Below are 24,079 nucleotides of genomic sequence, written 5' to 3' on the forward strand. Positions count from 1 at the left end.
TCATGACACGAAAACAATTTCAAGTAAGATTTCCATTCGAAATAAGATTGTTATAGTTATAGAAATTGAATTAAAGTTTGAATATGATTATTACCTTATATTAGAAAGATAACCTACTGTAAGTAACAAAGGTTTCTTGATCTTGGATGATTACTTGGAATGGATTTAGAAAACTTGGAAGTAAACTTGCAATCTTGGAAGTATTCTTGATTTTATGAAACTAGAACTTTTGGAATTTATGAAGAACACTTAGAACTAGAAGATAGAACTTGAGAGAGATCAATTAGATGAAGAAAATTGAAGAATGAAAGTGTTTGTAGGTGTTTTTGGTCGTTGGTATATGGATTAGATATAAAGGATATGTAATTTTGTTTTCATGTAAATAAGTCATGAATGATTACTCATATTTTTGTAATTTTATGAGATATTTCATGCTAATTACCAAATGATGGTTCCAACATGTGTTAGGTGACTCACATGGGCTTCTAAGAGCTGATCATTGGAGTGTATATACCAATAGTACATACATCTAAAAGCTGTGTATTGTACGAGTACGAATACGGGTGCATACGAGTAGAATTGTTGATGAAACTGAACGAGGATGTAATTGAAAGCATTTTTGTTAAGTAGAAGTATTTTGATAAGTGTATTGAAGTCTTTAAAAAGTGTTTGAATACATATTAAAACACTACATGTATATACATTTTAACTGAGTCGTTAAGTCATCGTTAGTCGTTACATGTAAATGTTGTTTTGAAACCTTTAGGTTAACGATCTTGTTGAATGTTGTTAACCCATTGTTTATTATAACAAATGAGATGTTAAATTGTTATATTATCATGATATTATGATATATAATATATCTTAGTATGATATATATATACAGTTAAATGTCGTTACAACGATAATCATTACATATATGTCTCGTTTCGAAATCATTAAGTTAGTAGTCTTATTTTTACATATGTATTTCATTGTTAATACACTTAATAATATATTTACTTATCATTTAACATAATTAACCAAGTGTATCAATATCTTAATATGATTCATATGTACCTAGTAAGACGTTGTTATAACGATAATCGTTATATATATCGTTTTCGAGTTTCTTAAATTAATAGTCTCATTTTTATGTATATAACTCAATGTTAAAATACCTAATGAGATACATACTTATAATCAAATCATGTTAACGATATATATAACCATATATATGTCATCGTATAGTTTTTACAAGTTTTAACGTTCGTGAATCACCGGTCAACTTGGGTGGTCAATTGTCTATATGAAACCTATTTCAATTAATCAAGTCTTAACAAGTTTGATTGCTTAATATGTTGGAAACACTTAATCATGTAAATAACAATTTCATTTAATATATATATATAAACATGGAAAACTTCGGGTCACTACAGTACCTACCCGTTAAATAAATTTCGTCCCGAAATTTTAAGCAGTTGGAGGTGTTGACGTATCATCTGGAAATAAATGCGGGTATTTCTTCTTCATCTAATCTTCACGCTCCCAGGTGAACTCGGGTCCTCTACGAGCATTCCATCGAACCTTAACAATCGGTATCTTGTTTTGTTTAAGTCTCTTAACCTCACGATCCATTATTTCGACGGGTTCTTCAATGAATTGAAGTTTTTCATTGATTTGGATTTCGTCCAACGGAATAGTGAGATCTTCTTTAGCAAAACATTTCTTCAAATTTGAGGCGTGGAAAGTGTTATGTACAGCCACGAGTTGTTGAGGTAGCTCCAGTTGGTAAGCTACTGGTCCGACACGATCTATAATCTTGAATGGTCCAATGTACCTTGGATTTAGTTTCCACCGTTTACCAAATCGAACAACGCCTTTCCAAGGTGAAACCTTAAGCATGACCATTTCTCTAATTTCAAACTCTATATCTTTTCTTTTACTGTCCGCGTAGCTCTTTTGTCGACTCTGGGCGGTTTTCAATCTTTGTTAAATTTGGATGATTTTCTCGGTAGTTTCTTGTATTATCTCCGGACCCGTAATCTGTCTATCCCCCACTTCACTCCAACAAATAGCAGACCTACACTTTCTACCATAAAGTGCTTCAAACGGTGCCATCTCAATGCTTGAATGGTAGCTGTTGTTGTAGGAAAATTCTGCTAACGGTAGATGTCGATCCCAACTGTTTCCGAAATCAATAACACAAGCTCGTAGCTTGTCTTCAAGCGTTTGTATTGTCCTTTCGCTCTGCCCATCAGTTTGTGGATGATAGGCAGTACTCATGTCTAGACGAGTTCCCAATGCTTGCTTTATTGTCTGCCAGAATCTTGAAATAAATCTGCCATCCCTATCAGATATAATAGAGATTGGTATTCCATGTCTGGAGATGACTTCCTTCAAATACAGTCGTGCTAACTTCTCCATCTTGTCATCTTCTCTTATTGGAAGTAAGTGTGCTAACTTGGTGAGACGATCAACTATTACCCAAATAGTATCATAACCACTTGCAGTCCTTGGCAATTTAGTAATGAAATCCATGGTAATGTTTTCCCATTTCCATTCCGGGATTTCAGGTTGTTGTAGTAGACCTGATGGTTTCTGATGTTCAGCTTTGACCTTAGAACACGTCAAACATTCTCCTACATATTTAGCAATATCGGCTTTCATACCTGGCCACCAAAAATGTTTCTTAAGATCCTTGTACATCTTCCCCGTTCCAGGATGTATTGAGTATCTGGTTTTATGAGCTTCTCTAAGTACCATTTCTCTCATATCTCCAAATTTTGGTACCCAAATTCTTTCAGCCCTATACCGGGTTCCGTCTTCCCGAATATTAAGATGCTTCTCCGATCCTTTGGGTATTTCATCCTTTAAATTTCCGTCTTTTAAAACTCCTTGTTGCGCCTCCTTTATTTGAGTAGTAAGGTTAGTGTGAATCATTATATTCATAGATTTTACTCGAATGGGTTCTCTGTCCTTTCTGCTCAAGGCGTCGGCTACCACATTTGCCTTCCCCGGGTGGTAACGAATCTCAAAGTCGTAATCATTCAACAATTCAATCCACCTACGCTGCCTCATATTCAGTTGTTTCTGATTAAATATGTGTTGAAGACTTTTGTGGTCGGTATATATAATACTTTTGACCCCATATAAGTAGTGCCTCCAAGTCTTTAATGCAAAAACAACCACGCCTAATTCCAAATCATGCGTCGTATAATTTTGCTCGTGAATCTTTAATTGTCTAGACGCATAAGCAATCACCTTAGTCCGTTGCATTAATACACAACCGAGACCTTGCTTTGATGCGTCACAATAAATCACAAAATCATCATTCCCTTCAGGCAATGAAAATATAGGTGTCGTAGTTAGCTTTTTCTTCAATAATTGAAACGCCTTCTCTTGTTCATCCTTTCATTCAAATTTCTTCCCTTTATGCGTTAATGCAGTCAAGGGTTTTGCTATTTTGGAGAAATCTTGGATGAATCTTCTGTAGTAACCAGCCAATCCTAAAAATTGACGTATATGCTTCGGAGTTTTTGGGGTTTCCCACTTTTCAACGGTTTCGATCTTTGCCGGGTCCACCTGGATACCTTCTTTCTTCACTATGTGACCGAGGAATTGAACTTCTTCCAACCAAAATGCACACTTTGAAAACTTAGCGTATAGTTTTTCTTTCCTCAATACTTCTAGCACTTTTCTCAAATGTTCTTCGTGCTCTTGATCATTCTTTGAGTAAATAATATGTCATCGACGAAAAAAATGACAAACTTGTCAAGATATGGCCCACACACTCGGTTCATAAGGTCCATGAACACAGCTGGTGCGTTAGTCAATCCAAACGGCATAACCATAAACTCGTAAGGACCATAACGCGTCCTAAAATAAACTGACGAGCCTTGTAGTTGATCAAATAAGTCGTCAATTCTCGGCAGTGGATAACGGTTTTTGATGGTAAGTTTGTTCAACTCTCTGTAGTCAATACACAACCTAAATGTACCATCCTTCTTCTTGACAAACAAAACAGGAGCTCCCCATGGTGATGTGCTTGGTCGAATGAAACCACGTTCTAATAGTTCTTGTAGTTGGCTTTGCAGTTCTTTCATCTCGCTCGGTGTGAGTCTATAAGGAGCACGAGCTATTGGTGCAGCTCCTGGTACAAGATCTATTTGAAATTCAACAGATCGATGTGGAGGTAGTCCCGGTAATTCTTTCGGAAATACATCGGGAAATTCTTTTGCGACGGGAACATCATTGATGCTCTTTTCTTCAGTTTGTACTTTCTCGACGTGTGCTAGAACAGCATAGCAACCTTTTCTTATTAGTTTTTGTGCCTTAAAATTACTAATAAGATGTAGCTTCATGTCGCCCTTTTCTCCGTACACCATTAAGGGTTCTCCTTCTTCTCGTACAATGCGAATTGCATTTTTATAACATACGATCTCTCCTTTCACCTTCTTCAGCCAGTCCATGCCAACTATTACATCAAAACTCCCTAACTCTACTGGTATCAAATCAATCTTAAATATTTCGCTACCCAGTTTAATTTCTCGATTCCGGCATGTATTATCTGCTGAAATTAATTTACCGTTTGCTAATTCGAGTAAAAATTTACTATCCAACGGCGTCAATGGACAACTTAATTTAGCATAAAAATCTCTACTCATATAGCTTCTATCCGCACCCGAATCAAATAAAACGTAAGCAGATATATTGTCAATAAGAAACGTACCCGTAACAAGCTCCGGGTCTTCCTGTGCCTCTGCCGCATTAATATTGAAAACTCTTCCACGGCCTTGTCCATTCGTGTTCTCCTGGTTCGGGCAATTTCTAATAATGTGGCCCGGTTTTTCACATTTATAACAAACTACATTGGCATAACTTGCTCCGACACTACTTGCTCCGCCATTACTCGTTCCGACACCATTTGTTCCTTTCGTTCTGTTAACTCCTGGTCCGTAGACCTCACACTTCGCCGCGCTATGACCATTTCTTTTACACTTGTTGCAAAATTTGGTGCAGAACCCCGAGTGATACTTTTCACACCTTTGGCGTAGCTGCTTCTGTTTGTTGTTGTTGTTGCGGTTGTTATTGTTGTTGGGATGATTGTTGTAGTTGCTGTTGTTGTTGCTGCTGTTGTTGTTGTTGTTGTTGTTGTTGGGCCGTTTGTTGTAGTTGCGATTGATGTTGCGATTGTTGGGATAATTGTTGCGATTATTATTGTAATTGTTGTTGTTGTTGTATTGGTGATTCTTATCACCATTTTCCTCCCACTTTCTTTTGACTTGCTTCACATTGGTCGCTTCAGCCGTCTGTTCTTTAATTCTTTCCTCAATCTGGTTCACTAGTTTGTGAACCATTCTACATGCTTGTTGTATGGATGCGGGCTCGTGTGAACTTATATCTTCTTGGATTCTTTCCGGTAATCCTTTCACAAATGCGTCGATCTTCTCTTCCCCATCTTCGAACGCTCCCGGACACAATAGGCACAATTCTGTGAATCGTCTTTCGTACGTGGTAATATCAAATCCTTGGGTTCGTAAACCTCTAAGTTCTGTCTTGAGCTTATTGACCTCGGTTCTGGGACGATACTTCTCGTTCATCAAGTGCTTGAATGCTGACCACGGTAGTGCGTACACATCATCTTGTCCCACTTGCTCTAGATAGGTATTCCACCATGTTAACGCAGAACCTGTGAAGGTATGCGTAGCGTACTTCACTTTGTCCTCTTCAGTACACTTACTTATGGAAAACACCGATTCGACCTTCTCGGTCCACCGTTTCAATCCGATCGGTCCTTCGGTTCCATCAAATTCCAAAGGTTTGCAGGCAGTGAATTCTTTGTAGGTGCATCCTACACGATTTCCTGTACTGCTAGATCCAAGGTTATTGTTGGTATGTAGCGTAGCCTGTACTGCGGCTATGTTTGAAGCTAGAAAATTACGGAATTCCTCTTCATTCATATTCACGGTGTGTCGAGTAGTCGGTGCCATTTCCATCAAAATAGTCAAATGGAACAAGTTAATCATACAGAATATTAAGAGTAGTTAATAGTATTTTGTAGCATAATATGAACTCATTTATAAAAGCTTTTTCTTCATATTAGCATTTTATAAGTTTAAATTCGGGTAGTACCTACCCGTTAAGTTCATACTTAGTAGCTAATATACAATTCAACTACTACAATTCTATATGATAAACTGATTATAATAATATTTCGCGTTCAAACTTTTATACAATATTTTACAAACTTACAATACCGCTTATTTTACATAAAGCATGAAATATAGCACACAATAACTTTGATACAAGATAGTTGTGAAGATAATTCTAGCTAGTACACAAGTCGTTCAGCAAAGGCAATAAAGACACGTAATTCATACGTCCAGAAACAAGTCATGCATTCTGGTTTTACTAGGACTACTTCCCATCCTTGGTCTTGTGGAACATAACCGTTATGGTCGTTGATAAGAGAGCGTGTTGTAACGTCGTCAAAGGGACGAGGGTTACGTAATGACCAACAGTCTCGTAATAACCTAAAAACCTCATTTCTTACCCTAATTACCGACTCCGTCACTTGTGGGAATGTTTTGTTTAATAGTGTAGCCCGATGTTCTTTTTCTCACTTTGGTGAGAAGCGAACATTACTAACCCGTAAGCATAGCATGCTTCTTTATGTTGCATGTTAGCCGCTTTTTCTAAATCATGAAGTCCTATATTCGGATACATTGAGTCAAAATAATTTCTTAACCCGTTGCGTAAAATAGCATTTGGGTTCCCCGCAATATATGCGTCAAAGTAAACTGTAATGACCCGAAATTTTCTGACCAAATTATACTTATGAGATTAATATTTACATAAATTAAAACATACCAACATGATAAGCAATCCAAATTGTTGAGACTTGTGTTTTTGAAAAGAGTTTTACACAACGTTTGACCATCCAATATGACCGATGATATCACGAACTATATAACATACGATAATTATACGTTTGTGTATATATATGTATTTATATATATTTAACATGATCTAAGGATGGTTTAACATCTCATTGTGTACTAATGACAATGAGTTATAAGTATATTTTGAAACTACTAACTTAAGTTTTCAAAACGATAACTATACGTACCATTCTTTGATATATATACTTATAATCTATAATGCTTATACATGTATCGTATATATAATGTATTTAATCACTTTTTAAGGACTTAAATACATAAAACAATATAAGTATATTCACAAAGGATAGCTATATTTGAATTCTCGTTCCGTTTCCTCAAGATTTTTATACGTATATCTAGGGTATATGTACCTGTATCATACCCAGCTTCTATACGTATTTACTATTGGTATATACACATCAAATCAACATCCTAATCAACATTATTACTGCCCTAGATATGAGGTAACTAGAATTTGTCAAGTAGTATGAATTATTAGTAAGAAAACAAAATTGAGAATCCTTTTTTTTCTTTATAAACTAAAAACGTTTTTATAGATGAACACCATTTCTTCACTCCATTTTCTCATATCTACACCCATTTCTCTCTCAAAATACTCCTAACTTCATACTTGATCATCTCCAAGCATTTTCCCCATCATTTAGCTTCAATTACAAGCCTTAAACACCATAAGAAAACTCTTTCAAGAACATATCAAAATAACCACCCATTTGAAGAAGTTTACTTCCAACCTTTTGATCTAACTCCACCACTCTTTGATTCCAAGATTATTTCTTATCTTTTGCAGTAACTTTGTTCAAGTAACTTGAGGTAGTAACCTTGTTCATAATCTTATTCAATTCATATTCATATAGCTACCTTATTTTGTGGTATAAAATTTTAACAACAAGAACATAGTTTGAATGATTTCAAATTTGTTCGCAAACTAAATAGATCCTTCTAACTTGACTTTTAAAACACTTCAAGACCTGTAATATATCATAATGATATGCTAACCTAACAAGATATAACTTGGTTTTACAAAGAACATCTTAAAAACTGAATCTACGTCGTCGGAGTGCAACCGGGGGCTGTTTTGGGTTGGATAATTAAAAACCATCTTGAACTTTAAATTAGAAGTTCATGTTCTGGAAAAATGATATTTATTATGAATATGTTAACACATAAAGATTTCATGGTTTAACTCAAAGTGTAAGTATTTTTAGAAAAATGATCATTAAATGTTGTTTTTATGATGGAAAATGATCACTTTCATAAGTTTCACCAAAGTTTGACCTATAACCTATAATTTAGAATACAAACTAAGGTATTTTTAGTTCATATTCTTAAAATTTGACTCGATCCAAGGAAGTGGCAAGTTGAACCAACAAAAACGGAGCTGTAATGAAGAAACTACGACTAAAACAAGATTGGGTATCCGAAGCTAGTTTAGCTACGAAAATATTTGGAGAAAAAGTAAATTAATCATATCTTTTCTAATTAATATGATATTTTATATATAATTACTTATGATTTGATTTTATATATTTCAGGACCACCCGTAAACAACACGAGAAGATTAATCATAAGACCTCATGATTGTACGCAACACGTCATTTGACAACACGGTACTTTATGTACGCAACACGTCATTTGACAACATGGTACCATGGGTCGAGATTAATTTTGATCAATACGAATACGATGGGGTCTTTATTTATTTTATTTAAGCAACTAATTGTGGACCACTAACATCGGACTACTAACTACGGACTAAGAAAATATTAAAAGTATTAAAAGTATATATATGTAACGATTACTTAAAAAAGAAAATATGTTGATATATTATATATATGGTTAGGTTCGTGATATCTATCAGAGACCAAGTCGAATTAAATACCTTCAAGGCAAAAGTGAGTTTCATTTGCTCCCTTTTTAATTGCTTTTGCAATATATATTTTTGGGCTTAGAATACATGTGCTGCTTTTATAAATGTTTACAAAATAGATACAAGTACTTAAAAATATATTCTACGTTGAGTTGTACCACTGGCATATTTCCCTGTAGCTTGGTAACTACTATTTACATGGGTATTGTAAACGCGAATCCTGTTGATAGATCTATCGGGCCTGACAACCCCAACCGGACTGGACGAACAGTATTCAACGGTTGCATAGTACTTCGTTTTGGTGACTACACTTGGTACGGTGTAGTGAGATTTCATAATAAAGGGAATATGCGACGTTGATTAAATGTTAAGTATGGTTACCAAGTGCTCAACCACTTAGAATGCTTTACATACACTTGCGAGTGTATTATGTTTATGATTATGAAATCTTGTGGCCTATTAACATATTGAAATGATTGTTATGATAAACCTATGAACTCACCAACCTTTTGGTTGACACTTTAAAGGATGTTTATTCTCAGGTACGAATTAAGTCTTCCGCTGTGCATTTGCTCAATATAAGGACATTACTTGGAGCCGATCATCGCAATGGGACCAAATGTTGATGACTTCGTCCAGGTGGATTAGGACGGGTCCTTTCAGTTGGTATCAGAGCGGTGGTCGTAGCGAATCAGGTCTTGCATTAGTGTGTCTAACTAGTAGTTGTTAGGATGCATTAATGAGTCTGGACTTCGACCGTGTCTACATGTCAAAAGTTTTGCTTATCATTTCTAGTCGGAAATCATCTGCTTATCATCCTTAGGAAATTACCTGCTTATCATTCATAAGTCTAGACACGTTTTACTGCATTTACTGCATTGATAGTGTATAGACGAATTCTTATCTTAGCATATCTGTTATTGCGAACTTTGACTGATATCTTTTCAAAGATTCTCCGTAATTTACGGGATTTTGATATTATATATACATATGTAAATTATGTATTGAAGAGTACCAAATCTAACTCCTATAATCTATTCCATACCAAAAATTTATTTTCCCCATTATACAAGATGGATTCCGCATGTAGTTCGAATTCTTCAGATTCCGACAGTTATGTCGATATGGATTTCCATTCGGGCTCCGAAAGCAGCGTCACCGGAATGGATCAACCAATTTCCCATCATCTATTCTGGATGAATTGGGGATGGGTTCGTAATATACTAAATCACTGGAAACAAGAAGAAGGTGATCCATTCCATCCACCAATTTGCCCTCTTGGCGATGAACCTGAAGCACTTACCGGCGAACCTATTCGAAACACTATTTTCTCTCTCATTTCTAGAGTATCTCGTCACGATTATATACTATCCCATATTACAAATCTTGTTCATTCGCTCGCTCCAACCGCCAATCATCCCGGTGTACTAGCAGAAGTTAACGAACTTCGCGCTCGCGTGACGGCTTTGGAGAACATGGTGCGAAGGTTGCAAACACCAGCAGCAGCACCAACAGCATAATCAGCACCACCATCAATAACATCAACAATACCATCATCACCACTAACAACATCCGCATCACACGTCTCAACATCATAATCTGTCCCACAAACATCAACATCATATGCACCATAGATACCAAGGAGTACCAACAATAATGAACGATGAAGTATTGATCCATAACTTCATTGATATTCTGCGAAGAATATGTGGTTTCAAAAAGTTTTAGAGATTTCTTATTCTAGCTCAAACCGAAAAGCAAATGAGATTAATATCATATTAACTCATTAAATTCATGATTTCATCTGAAGAAAATATATATGTATATATGTTTTCATAAAGATTGTAATTAAAAGTTCTTTTGTACAAAATATTAATGGTGAAAATTTTTTTTTAACGGGTAGGTAATACCCGAGGAATAATTAGATTTCATCTTAATAAGTTACATTGTACATTCGTCGAAGCTGATTCAACAGTCATTTACTATCCTACTTACAACCACCGATATACGTATCCATTCACCGCAGAATAACCATTTTCATTCAATTTCATATTTGGATTCTGACTTCCCAGAATCCAACAAGTGGCATATGAAGAAAACATATGACAAAATAAAATATGTTAGAAACAAACAAATTAACTATGAAAAATTTTGTTAAGAATCCACGCTAACTATTCCAGCTAACTGTTCCTAGCTAACAGATTACATTTTATTTATCGCAGTTTATTTATCGCAATTTAATTATCGCACTTTTATTTATCGTCATTTAATTTCTGTAATTATTTTACGCACTTTAAATATCGGGACACGTATACAATGTTTTGACATATCATATCGACGCATCTATATATATTATTCGGAATCATCATAGACACTCTATATGCAGTAATGATCGAGTTCTCTATACAGGATTGAGGTTGATTCTACAATAATATATATAATTTGAGTTGTGATCGAGTCTGAGAGGTATACGAGTCACGACACGTATTAATTAATTCGTATATTATATATTAAACTATATATGAATTATTGGACTGTTACTGTAGACTATCGACTGTGGACTAATGATATTGGACAATTAAAATGAATTAAAATATTGATTATAATATATGAAACTAAACATTTCTTCAAGATTGCCACTTGATTTCATCTTAAACCTCATTGTATCTCGACGATTACAATCAGCGTTCAAATCTATCATGAATCTTAAAAACACCTCAATCGAGAGGATAAACCAATCGCACTTCATCTACGGAAGAAAAGATTGATGCATATAGTTATGCACCTGAAAAACCCTCGGAAACTGAGTAAACGTTTGACACGTATCTGTTCTAGTTCCTTTGACATTGTTATTAACGAAGATCGTTTTGCAATCCCTTTCCAAAGTAGCTAATTTTGTCACAGCTCCAGTAAGTCAACTCCGACTTTTCATCCGAAACAACTTTATTATAACCGCGATATATATGCGTACTCTTTATTGTTACTGGGGAACCTTTTATATTCCACAATATTACCATCAGCGATTAATCATTCTAAAAACACAATTCTCCTGAAACTACCTCGGTTTGATAACCGATGACCCAGATCAGTTAACTTTTAAAATGCTGACGAAGCAGCATTTTGTAGATGATCTTAATGGCCAAAAGTTTGATTATAAAGAAAGGAGTGTTAGGAACGCTCGATAGAAAATTTAGTACCGAAAAGCGGATTATGTGAAACTATGAAGAAAGCCGTGGACAAATCACAAAGAATAAGTTTGCCTTCAAAGAATCCAAATGATTATGTGCCTGCTGAAATCGTTAGCAAACATCTTATTTCTCATTCTAAACCTTCACAGATAAATCTTATTCATCATCCATTGATATTAGAAATTCTAAGATATTCTCGTATGTTCTATTATAAATATCCTCCATATTTCTGGCGATATTTTCACAACTATTCTTATCTGAGATCATTAATCTCTCCGTAATATCTGCAACATAAAAGAAACTGTGTTAGTTTCTAAATTCTTAAACCTTCGAGTTTAAAATATGAATGTTTTGAAGTAGTGTTGGGAACTGAAGCATGGATTAGTATAATATAATGACACTTGATCAACGTCATTATATTACAGTAAGTCATGCTGAGTTTCTAATGAAGCATGATGATTCACAGTACCGTCATCATGTGCCATTTACACGACTCTTACATTCTATCTAATCTCTAAACATATCAAGAGAATATTTTTCTGGATGACTCGGTCTTCTCCAGTGTATTCTGGTAATTTAACAAATCAAAATCGTTCTATTACCACTTTCTTCTTAGAGCATTAGCTATGTTCATTCTGAATTTCATATCTACGAATTCCGGACTATTACTTGCTTGACTCGAAGTCGGGAAGAGAAAACGAAAGCATGAAGCTCCGAAAAATAATGAAAAATATAAACTCCGATAATAACCCCAAAATTACAAACCGTGTATATCGATGCAGATAGCAATATAGAGACATGGGAGAATTAGAAACACTATAAACACAAGAGTATAGTAGAAGTAAATAGATTCTTCTGGTGGTAGATGAAAAAGAAGAATTACAGATATAAAAGTTAGGAGTATATCAAGAATCAGGACTGGATGGAGCATATTGATGAATGCTTTAAAGTAAGAATCAAGGGAGAAAGAATAGAAGGTGTGAGTCGTGGAAAATAAGGAAACGAAGGGGTGAATTTATAGTGAAATATCCGATAGAGCAATCGAAACAGATTATTGCATATAATCAAAGAAGATCCTGATTTCCTTAATCACCAAAGAACCAAATCTTATTACGTAAGATTCTCTTTAAATCCCTTAAATCCTGGAAATCAATCATAACTACGTCATCGGTTAAGACGAATATATTTTACTCATCTCACTCTTTTACGATAGTCTCATTTATATTCTTCGCATAATCGAATCGTTTTATCTACATTACTCAATGATGATAAAACTCCATTATCACCTTATATTTGTCATGAAAACCTTCTTATTGTTATCCATAACAACCTCTATCAAATTTCGGGGACGAAATTTCTTTAACGGGTAGGTACTGTAATGACCCGGAATTTTCCGACCAAATTATACTTATGAGATTAATATTTACATAAATTAAACCATACCAACATGATAAGCAATCCAAATTGTTGAGACTTGTGTTTTTGAAAAGAGTTTTACACAACGTTTGACCGTCCAATATGACCGATGATATCACGAACTATATAACATACGATAATTATACGTTTGTGTATATATATGTATTTATATATATTTAACATGATCTAAGGATGGTTTAACATCTCATTGTGTACTAATGACAATGAGTTATAAGTATATTTTGAAACTACTAACTTAAGTTTTCAAAACGATAACTGTACGTACCATTCTTTGATATATATACTTATAATCTATAATGCTTATACATGTATCGTATATATAATGTATTTAATCACTTTTAAGGACTTAAATACATAAAACAATATAAATATATTCACAAAAGATAGCTATATTTGAATTCTCGTTCCGTTTCCTCAAGATTTTTATACGTATATCTAGGGTATATGTACCTGTATCATACCCAGCTTCTATACGTATTTACTATTGGTATATACACATCAAATCAACATCCTAATCAACATTATTACTGCCCTAGATATGAGGTAACTAGAATTTGTCAAGTAGTATGAATTATTAGTAAGAAAACAAAATTAAGAATCCTTTTCTTTCTTTATAAACTAAAAAGTTTTTATAAATGAACACCATTTCTTCACTCCATTTTCTCATACCTACACCCTCATTTCTCTCTCAAAATACTCCTAACTTCATACTTGATCATCTCCAAGCATTTTCCCCATCATTTAGCTTCAATTACAAGCCTTAAACACCATAAGAAAACTCTTTCAAGAACATATCAAAATAACCACCCATTTAAAGAAGTTTACTTCCAACCTTTTGATCTAACTCCACCACTCCTTGATTCCAAGATTATTTCTTATCTTTTGCAGTAACTTTGTCCAAGTAACTTGAGGTAGTAACCTTGTTCATAATCATATTCAATTCATATTCATGTAGCTATCTTATTTTGTGGTATAAAATTTTAACAACAAGAACATAGTTTGAATGATTTCAAAATTCTTCACAAACTAAATAGATCCTTCTAACTTGACTTTTAAAACACTTTAAGACCTGTAATATATCATAATGATATGCTAACCTAACAAGATATAACTTGGTTTTACAAAGAACATCTTAAAAACTGAATCTACGTCGTCGGAGTGCAACCGGGGGCTGTTTTGGGTTGGATAATTAAAAACCATCTTGAACTTTAAATTAGAAGTTCATGTTCTGGAAAAATGATATTTATTATGAATATGTTAACACATAAAGATTTCATGGTTTAACTCAAAGTGTAAGTATTTTTAGAAAAATGATCATTAAATGTTGTTTTTATGATGGAAAATGAGCACTTTCATAAGTTTCACCAAAGTTTGACCTATAACCTATAATTTAGAATACAAACTAAGGTATTTTTAGTTCATATTCTTAAAATTTGACTCGATCCAAGGAAGTGGCAAGTTGAACCAACAAAAACGGAGTTGTAATGAAGAAACTACGACTAAAACAAGATTGGGTATCCGAAGCTAGTTTAGCTACGAAAATATTTGGAGAAAAAGTAAATTAATCATATCTTTTCTAATTAATATGATATTTTATATATAATTACTTATGATTTGATTTTATGTATTTCAGGACCACCCGTAAACAACACGAGAAGATTAATCATAAGACCTCATGATTGTACGCAACACGTCATTTGACAACACGGTACTTTATGTACGCAACACGTCATTTGACAACATGGTACCATGGGTCGAGATTAATTCTGATCAATACGAATACGATGGGGTCTTTATTTATTTTATTTAAGCAACTAATTGTGGACCACTAACATCGGACTGCTAACTACGGACTAAGAAAATATTAAAAGTATTAAAAGTATATATATGTAATGATTACTTAAAAAAGAAAATATGTTGATATATTATATATATGGTTAGGTTCGTGATATCTATCGGAGACCAAGTCGAATTAAATACCTTCAAGGCAAAAGTGAGTTTCATTTGCTCCCTTTTTAATTGCTTTTGCAATATATATTTTTGGGCTGAGAATACATGCGCTACTTTTATAAATGTTTACAAAATAGATACAAGTACTTAAAAATATATTCTACGTTGAGTTGTACCACTGGCATATTTCCCTGTAGCTTGGTAACTACTATTTACATGGGTATTGTAAACGCGAATCCTGTTGATAGATCTATCGGGCCTGACAACCCCAACCGGACTGGACGACCAGTATTCAACGGTTGCACAGTACTTCGTTTTGGTGACTACACTTGGTACGGTGTAGTGAGATTTCATAATAAATGGAATATGCGACGTTGATTAAATGTTAAGTATGGTTACCAAGTGCTCAACCACTTAGAATGCTTTACATACACTTGCGAGTGTATTATGTTTATGATTATGAAATCTTGTGGTCTATTAACATATTGAAATGATTGTTATGATAAACCTATGAACTCACCAACCTTTTGGTTGACACTTTAAAGCATGTTTATTCTCAGGTACGAATTAAGTCTTCCGCTGTGCATTTGCTCAATATAAGGACATTACTTGGAGCCGATCATCGCAATGGGACCAAATGTGGATGACTTCGCCCAGGTGGATTAGGACGGGTCCTTTCATAAACACATCGTAACTTATGGGTTTCCCAATGTGATATCCCCCATCTTTCAAACAAAAGTCTCTTATAAACCAAGACATTCTTGGAACGTTCTTCGAATGTCTTACAAACTGATTTTGCCGTAAATAGTTGTGCCGAAGAATTCTGACCGACTCTAGACAAGATTTCATCAATCATGTCTCCGGGTAGGTCTCTTAAAATATTGGGTTGTCTATCCATTTTGTGTTTTTATACTGTAAAATAGACAAGAGTTAGATTCATAAAAAAAATACTTATTAATACAAGCAATTTTTACATATATCATAAAGCATAAGCACACTATATTACATATATTACACCACACGAATACAACTATCTTATTCCAACTCGCTCATTTCTTCTTCTTCAGTTTTGGTTCGTTTTGCCAAGTTTCTAGGGATATATGATGTTCCCCTAATACGAGCTGTCGTTTTCCACAACGGTTTAGAAAAACCTGGTGGTTTAGAGGTTCCCGGGTAATTGTTACAACTTAAGGGCTTCAGGGGTTGACGATACATATAAAGTTCATCGGGGTTGGAATTAGATTTCTCTATTTTTATGCCCTTTCCCTTTTTATTTTCTTTTGCCTTTTTAAATTCAGTTGGGGTAATTTCTATAACATCATCGGAATTCTCGTCGGAATCCGATTCATCGGAGAATTGGTAATCCTCCCAATATTTTGCTTCCTTGGCGGAAACACCATTGACCATAATTAACCTTGGTCGGTTGGTTGAGGATTTTCTTTTACTTAACCGTTTTATTATTTCCCCCACCAGTTCTATTTCCTCCTCCGGTTCCTCCTCTTCCGGTTCTGATTCTTCTTCCGGTTCTGATTCTTCTTCCGGTTCTTCTTCGGGAACTTGTGAATCAGTCCAATATATATTCGACTCTTCGTTATTATTAGGTGAGTCAATGGGATTTGTGCTAGAGGTAGACATCTATCACATAATATCAAACATGTTAAGAGATTAATATATCACATAATATATACATGTTAATAATATATAGTTTCCAACAAAAATGTTAAGCAATCATTTTTAAAGAAAACACGGTCGAAGTCCAGACTCACTAATGCATCCTAACAAACTCGATAAGACACACTAATGCAAATTTCTGGTTCTCTAAGACCAACGCTCAGATACCAACTGAAATGTCCCGTTCTTATTGATTAAAAACGTTCCATATTAATTGATTTCGTTGCGAGGTTTTGACCTCTATATGAGACATTTTTCAAAGACTGCATTCATTTTTAAAACAAACCATAACCTTTATTTCATAAATAAAGGTTTAAAAAACTTTACGTAGATTATCAAATAATGATAATCTAAAATATCCTGTTTACACACGACCATTACATAATGGTTTACAATACAAATATGTTACATCAAAATCAGTTTCTTGAATGCAGTTTTTACACAATATCATACAAACATGGACTCCAAATCTTGTCCTTATTTTAGTATGCAACAGCGGAAGCTCTTAGTATTCACCTGAGAATAAACATGCTTTAAACGTCAACAAAAATGTTGGTGAGTTATAGGTTTAACCTATATATATCAAATCGTAACAATAGACCACAAAATTTCATATTTCAATACACATCCCATACATAGAGATAAAAATCATTCATATGGTGAACACCTGGTAACCGACATTAACAAGATGCATATATAAGAATATCCCCATCATTCCAGGACACCCTTCGGATATGATATAAATTTCGAAGTACTAAAGCATCCGGTACTTTGGATGGGGTTTGTTAGGCCCAATAGATCTATCTTTAGGATTCGCGTCAATTAGGGTGTCTGTTCCCTAATTCTTAGATTACCAGACTTAATAAAAAGGGGCATATTCGATTTCGATAATTCAACCATAGAATGTAGTTTCACGTACTTGTGTCTATTTTGTAAATCATTTATAAAACCTGCATGTATTCTCATCCCAAAAATATTAGATTTTAAAAGTGGGACTATAACTCACTTTCACAGATTTTTACTTCGTCGGGAAGTAAGACTTGGCCACTGGTTGATTCACGAACCTATAACAATATATACATATATATCAAAGTATGTTCAAAATATATTAACAACACTTTTAATATATTTTGATGTTTTAAGTTTATTAAGTCAGCTGTCCTCGTTAGTAACCTACAACTAGTTGTCTACAGTTAGATGTACAGAAATAAATCGATAAATATTATCTTGAATCAATCCACGACCCAGTGTATACATATCTCAGTATTGATCACAACTCAAACTATATATATTTTGGAATCAACCTCAACCCTGTATAGCTAACTCCAACATTCACATATAGAGTGTCTATGGTTGTTCCGAAATATATATAGATGTGTCGACATGATAGGTCGAAACATTGTATATGTGTCTATGGTATCTCAAGATTACATAATATACAATACAAGTTGATTAAGTTATGGTTGGAATAGATTTGTTACCAATTTTCACGTAGCTAAAATGAGAAAAATTATCCAATCTTGTTTTACCCATAACTTCTTCATTTTAAATCCGTTTTGAGTGAATCAAATTGCTATGGTTTCAAATTGAACTCTATTTTATGAATCTAAACAGAAAAAGTATAGGTTTATAGTCGGAAAAATAAGTTACAAGTCATTTTTGTAAAGGTAGTCATTTCAGTCGAAAGAACGACGTCTAGATGACCATTTTAGAAAACATACTTCCACTTTGAGTTTAACCATAATTTTTGGATATAGTTTCATGTTCATAATAAAAATCATTTTCTCAGAATAAAAACTTTTAAATCAAAGTTTATCATAGTTTTTAATTAACTAACCCAAAACAGCCCGCGGTGTTACTACGACGGCGTAAATCCGGTTTTACGGTGTTTTTCGTGTTTCCAGGTTTTAAATCATTAAGTTAGCATATCATATAGATATAGAACATGTGTTTAGTTGATTTTAAAAGTCAAGTTAGAAGGATTAACTTTTATTTGCGAACAAGTTTAGAATTAACTAAACTATGTTCTAGTGATTACAAGTTTAAACCCTCGAATAAGATAGCTTTATATGTATGAATCGAATGATGTTATGAACATCATTACTACCTCAAGTTCCTTGGATAAACCTACGGGAAATGAGAAAAATAGATCTAGCTTCAAAGGATCCTTGGATGGCTTGAAAGTTCTTGAAGAAGAATCATGACACGAAAACAATTTCAAGTAAGATTTCCACTCGAAATAAGATTGTTATAGTTATAGAAATTGAATTAAAGTTTGAATATGATTATTACCTTGTATTAGAAAAATAACCTACTGTAAGTAACAAAGGTTTCTTGATCTTGGATGATTACTTGGAATGGATTTAGAAAACTTGGAAGTAAACTTGCAATCTTGGAAGTATTCTTGATTTTATGAAACTAGAACTTTTGGAATTTATGAAGAACACTCAGAACTAGAAGATAGAACTTGAGAGAGATCAATTAGATGAAGAAAATTGAAGAATGAAAGTGTTTGTAGGTGTTTTTGGTCTTCGGTGTATGGATTAGATATAAAGGATATGTAATTTTGTTTTCATGTAAATAAGTCATGAATGATTACTCATATTTTTGTAATTTTATGAGATATTTCATGCTAGTTGCCAAATGATGGTTCCCACATGTGTTAGGTGACTCACATGGGCTGCTAAGAGTTGATTATTGGAGTGTATATACCAATAGTACATACATCTAAAAGCTGTGTATTGTACGAGTACGAATACGGGTGCATACGAGTATAATTGTTGATGAAACTGAACGAGGATGTAATTTTAAGCATTTTTGTTAAGTAGAAGTATTTTGATAAGTGTCTTGAAGTCTTTCAAAAGTGTTTGAATACATATTAAAACACTACATGTATATACATTTTAACTGAGTCGTTAAGTCATCGTTAGTCGTTACATGTAAATGTTGTTTTGAAACCTTTAGGTTAACGATCTTGTTGAATGTTGTTAACCCATTGTTTATTATAACAAATGAGATGTTAAATTTTTATATTATCATGATATTATGATATATAATATATCTTAGTATGATATATATACAGTTAAATGTCGTTACAACGATAATCGTTACATATATGTCTCGTTTCGAAATCATTAAGTTAGTAGTCTTATTTTTACATATGTATTTCATTGTTAATACACTTAATAATATATTTAATTATCATTTAACATAATTAACCAAGTGTATCAATATCTTAATATGATTCATATGTACCTAGTAAGACGTTGTTATAACGATAATCGTTATATATATCGTTTTCGAGTTTCTTAAATTAATAGTCTCATTTTTATGTATATAACTCAATGTTAAAATACCTAATGAGATACATACTTATAATCAAATCATGTTAACTATATATATAACCATATATATGTCATCGTATAGTTTTTACAAGTTTTAACGTTCGTGAATCACCGGTCAACTTGGGTGGTCAATTGTCTATATGAAACCTATTTCAATTAATCAAGTCTTAACAAGTTTGATTGCTTAACATGTTGGAAACACTTAATCATGTAAATAACAATTTCATTTAATATATATATATAAACATGGAAAAGTTCGGGTCACTACATCAGGTTCATTGTCAAGAGGTGAATTCGGTTGGTGAAAGGGATCGTATTCTTCGCGTCTCCATTGATTAAGTCGACTACGAACCCATCAGATGAATTGGGGATGGCTGATTTGGTTGATTCATTCTGGTGACGCTACATTCGGAGCTCGAGTGAAACTCCATATCGGAATAGCTGTCAGAATAACTATCGGAATAGCTATCGGAATCTAAGGACTCGAACTGGTTGAGGGATTCATCTCGTACAATCAGATGAAGGATTTTCGATAAGAGATAGATTATAGGATGTAGATTAGTACCTTGCAATACATAGTTTACATATGCATATATAATACTAAAATTCCATAAGTTACGGAGGAATCTACAGAAGCTGTCAGGCAAAGGTAACAATAACAGATACACTAAGATATGAATTTATCTATACACTGTCTATGCAATAGAGGCAGTAAGACGTGCCTAGACTAAGAATGATAAGCAGGTAATTTCCTAAGGATGATAAGCAGATGATTTCATCATCTGACTAGAAATGATAAGCAAAACTTTTGACATGCAGATACGGTCGAAGTCCAGACTCACTAATGCATCCTAATGACTATCAGTTAGATACACTAATGTAAGACCTGGTTCGCTAAGACCACCGCTCTGATACCAACTGTAATAACAGTGGGGACGCATCCCACTCAGTGCCTTCCCAGCTAACCGCCTGGTGACCACTGAGCGTACCTCAGACACTGATTTTACAGCCCGCCTCTCGGCAACTGCCAACCCTCGTAAGGGATCACAAGGAGAAAGAGCCAATGCTTCGTCACAGATAACACTGTGAGAACCTCCTTTACAACTAACCCGCCACACATGGACGGCGTTATACTAGCTCTGATACCAACTGTAATGCCCTGTCCTAATCCATCTGGACGAAGTATTCAACAGTTGGTCCCGTTGCGAGGTTCTGACCTCTATATGCCATAAACGACTCCATGTAATATGAGCAAATGCACAGCGAAAGATTTCTTTCATACCTGAGAATAAACATGCTTTAAAGTGTCAACCAAAAGGTTGGTGAGTTCATAAGTTTATCATAAACAATAAAAATTCATCATTTTGATAGACCACAAGATTTAAATCCTGCATGGTACAAATGGGTCCGAATCCTATACCCACCTGTAATGTACATGCGATATCTTTTAAATACAGTACACTTTTCTCGTGTACGAAACCATTTTTATAAATCTTAGTAACCGTACACATATCTTGTGCACAAAATAACATACACATAACATGTGTATAAAATCATTCTCTCGATACATAACATTCACTTCAATTGGTGGCAATTATCATGACCACATAATTCAATGGTGGCAATTATCATGTCCACGTAATTCAATGGAGGCAATTATCATGTCCACATAATTTAATGGTGGCAATTATCATGTCCACATAATTTAATAATAATCCGCAGAACTTCTGTCTGCATAATAATTCATTCGAGGAATGTTTTGCTTGTGTCTATCTCGTCAAACATTTATAAAAGCATTTCATGTATTCGCAGTTCAAAATATATTTAAAAACAATTTAATAAAGCAGTTGTAAAAAAAAACAGCGCATGTATTCTCAGTCCCAAAAATGTAAAGAGTAAAAGGGAACAAATGAACTCACTTATTGTATTTTGTAGTAAAAATACATATGACAACAATGAACAAGTGTGAGTTTGGCCTCGGATTAACGAACCTATATATATATATATATATATATATATATATATATATATATATATATATATATATATATATATATATATATATATTAACACATATAAATCAAATAAATTCATATATTATATCCTAAATTATATATCATATACATTTAATTTGTACATATTTAAAATAATTAATATTTATATAGTTTAATATTATATTAATACTTTGTTATATGTAAATATTTATATAAATAATATTTATATATATAATTATATATAATATTATTGTAGTTGAAATATATATACCTTATATAGGAAATATTTATTTGTTATAATAATATTGTTAATGTAAAAATAATAATAATAATAATAATAATAATAATAATAATAATAATAATAATAATAATAATAATAATAATAATAATAATAATAATAATAATAATAATAATTTTAGAATACAACCTTTGAAGACACAAGCTTCTAAAAATAAAATGCCACTGTCCGGACTCGAACCCGAGACCTCTTGGTTACACTCAAACACACACCAAGCCAGCCCTCTGCTCGTTGTCTTTTTTTTTATTTAATACCCAACTATATCTATATATCCAATATATCTTTCTATTTTCCTCCATCATAAGCATCATCTATATATCATTTTCAATTTCTATGTTTGTTTTCTCGGCTCAAGTACCAGATCAAGATCGTAGCCCAACAGCAGTTTAAACATTTCAGCCCACAGATAAACAATAGACCAACAATCCACTAATGGCCCAATAAATAATCTAGTTTACGGCCCAGCTAGACAAAGTAAACCTTAAATGAACAGGTGCTAAAAGCAGAAGGATGTGCGTGTAATTTGCCTGGCTCCACAACAATCATCCTAACCATCTAACAATAATATGTATATACATGAAAGAATCTTATGCGTCCCATTAATGTATCTTTTTCTTTTCATCTTTTCGTTATAATACTTGTAGGAATTCATTTATATAATCAAGTAGACAACAGTAGCCGAAGAAAGTGGTCCTAAGTTGAACAAGTGGGGTTTTTGGTTCACTTTTTAATTAACCACTAAAACCTCATCATCAAAATTCATCGATAGTTTGCATTTGGATTCTCCTACTTTACGTGATAGTGGAGATCGCCACATCATAAGATGTTTAAGCACTTCATATTACTTTAATCAATTTAACTTTAAATGGGTCATGTGAGTGTCTTTCAGTCCAAGTGGTTTTCGATGCAGCCTCATTCACGAAACAAAAGGGAGAAAAACATATCGATAATCATCATGATCTCATTCATTATAATATCCTTATCACTATCCTAATCATACCTAATCATCATCATCCATTACTATCTTAGTCACGTATCCTTATTATAATCATCATCTTCAAATATTTTACTCATCATCTTTATTAATATACTCATTTCCATGATCATCATCAAGTAGTTATCATAATCATAATTATACTTTAAAACCGAATCAAGTTTAACTTGTAGTGTTTGTTTAGGAAAAGAGCTGGCTACCACTATAACTTAAGTAATCGAATATTTGTCCAACGGAATGTCAATATCACTTTGGTGATATTTTATTAGTACACTAGCACAATTGGGTCCCAGTTTAATTGGGTGGAGTTTGACATCCAACAGCAAAAGAAAAATTAGAGCTGTAGGTGGGGTCTTGGTTAGTACTTTGTCTTCAAAAGGCCAAAATCA

The sequence above is a fragment of the Rutidosis leptorrhynchoides genome, chromosome 6 (assembly GCF_046630445.1).
Source record: "Rutidosis leptorrhynchoides isolate AG116_Rl617_1_P2 chromosome 6, CSIRO_AGI_Rlap_v1, whole genome shotgun sequence".
Classification (NCBI taxonomy): Eukaryota; Viridiplantae; Streptophyta; class Magnoliopsida; order Asterales; family Asteraceae; genus Rutidosis; species Rutidosis leptorrhynchoides.